Consider the following 2,402-nt stretch of genomic DNA (forward strand, 5'->3'; position numbering starts at 1 on the left):
AAAGTCCAACAACACCAATAAAAACAGCACAGACTACATTATAAACATATAATCCCCCAACCACCTGCCCACACACACATACACAGACACAAAACGGCACAACCCCCAGTCAGTCTGACCTTATGCATGTCATAGGTGGGTGCATTCTTGTTTTTCTTTCAGCCAGTTCTTAACTTTTGCTGTGAAAGTTTTTAAGTCTGCTAATAAGCTAATTTCATTTGGTAATGTGTTCCAGATGTGACAGCCTTTGATTGAAAAGGCTGTCTGACCAAATGTAGTTCTGCAGTAAGTTATTTTGCAGTTGTTCTTGGTGGAACTTCTGGTGACCCTGCTGCCATTCTGTCTATGGATGAATCCACAGAGTGGCTGTGGCGCTGATTTATTGAGGCATTGAAACATTAATTTGAGAAAGTAAAGATCGATGAAGTTGTCAAAACTCAAAAAACTGTTTGTTTAAAAAAATTTTTTTTTGACTGTTTATGAAATCTTCTTTACATGGAGATTAAATTTAAGTTGAGGGTCTAAGACAACCCCAAGGGACTTGAATTCTGTCACTGAACGAATTTCTTGGTTTTGTATGTTAACTTTAAAATGTTGTTGGTTTGAGAACTGAGAAACACATAGACACAGTTTTTTCCAGTTACGAGGCGATTTTGAACAAGTCACTCTTGGACATTAACCATACATGAAGATGGGATGTCCGCAGCCTGTGCTGGTGTCTTGGGGCCGTATATACAACTGCATCATCTGCATAAAGTTGACATGCTGCAGTGGAGCAGTTTATCGGCAGGTCATTAATGAAAAGGATGAACAATAAGGGACCAAGAATGGACCTTTGTGGGATGCCCATGTGGGTATTTAAAAACATTGATTTGTTCTGGTGATCTTTGACACAATGTTCTCTGTTCTGCAAATATGATGTGAACTAATCTATTGTATCAGAGGAAAAACCAAAAGAGATTAATTTGGATGAAAGCAAAGTATGATTGACAGTATCAAATGCTTTTTTGAGGTCAAGAAAAACAGCTCCCATAACATTACCCCCATTCAGGCTCTGTTTAATATTTTCAATGCGGCAACAGTTTGCTGTTTCTGTTGAGTAGCCTGGTCTGAAACCAAACTGGTGTGGATGAAGAAGTTGACTGTCCTGTAGATAGTGCATGGGACTCCCCGGGAGTCTAAAATTATAGCAGCATAACTAAGGGACAGTTCAGGTGATCCTGAGCAGATCTAACTATCAGCTTTATCAAAGAGGAGAGTTTTAAGCCTAATCTTAAAAGTAGAGAGGGTGTCTGCCTCCAGAACCCAAACTGGGAGCTGATTCCATAAGAGAGGAGCTGATAACCAAAGGCTCTGCCTTCCATTTTGCTTCTGGAAACTCTGCAACCACAAGCAGACCTGCAGTCTGAGAGTGAAGGGCTCTGTTAGGATGATACGGTACAACAAGGTCTTTAAGGTGAGATGGAGCTAGTCATTGAGAGTTTAATATGTTATAAGCAGGATTTTAAATTCTATCCTGGATTTTACAGGAAGCCAATAAAGAGAAGCTAATACGGAAGAAATATGATCTCTGTTACTGGTTCCTGTCAGAACCTTGCTGCAGCATTTTAGATCAGCGGAAGGTTTTTAAGAGAGTTATTGAGACATCCTGATAATAAGGAATTACAATAGTCAAGTCTAGAAGTAATAAATGCATGGACTAGTTTCTCAGCATCACTCTGAGACAGGATGTTCCTGATTTTTACAATATTACATAGATGAAAGAAGGCTGTCCTACAAACTTGTTTTATATGGCTATTGAACGACATGTCCTGGTAAAAATTACTCCAAAGTTCTTTACAGTAGAACTAGAGGCCTTTATGTCCTTCAGACATGCCTGGAGTCTGACCAACTGATTGGTTTCATTTGACTTCACAGATAAATATAACTGAGTGTCGTCTGCATAACAGTGGACATTTATGCAGTGCTTCATAATAATATTGCCTAAGGGGAGCATGTACAAGGTAAATAATATAGGTCCTAACACAGAGCCCTGTGGAACTCCATAACTAACTCTACTGCGGGTGGAAGAATCATCATTAGCATGAACAAGCTGGAATCTGTCTGTCTTTAGTGCAGTTCCTTTAAGCCTAATTAAACATTCCAGTCTCTGTAATAAGATGCTGTGATCCACTGGATCAGATGCAGCACTGAGATCCAGCAGAACCAGTATAGAAACTAGTCCACTGTCTGAAGCTATAAGATCATTAGTGACCTTCACCAGTGCTTTCTCTGTACTATGATGCATTCTAAAACCTGACTGAAACACTTCAGACAAACCATTTCTGCGCAGATAATCACATAATTGGCTGCAACAACTTTGTCAAGAATTTTAGAAATAAAGGGTGGTTGGATATGGGCCT

This window comes from Stegastes partitus, unplaced genomic scaffold (genome assembly GCF_000690725.1).
Source record: "Stegastes partitus isolate 25-593 unplaced genomic scaffold, Stegastes_partitus-1.0.2 Scaffold159, whole genome shotgun sequence".
NCBI classification, from domain to species: Eukaryota; Metazoa; Chordata; class Actinopteri; family Pomacentridae; genus Stegastes; species Stegastes partitus.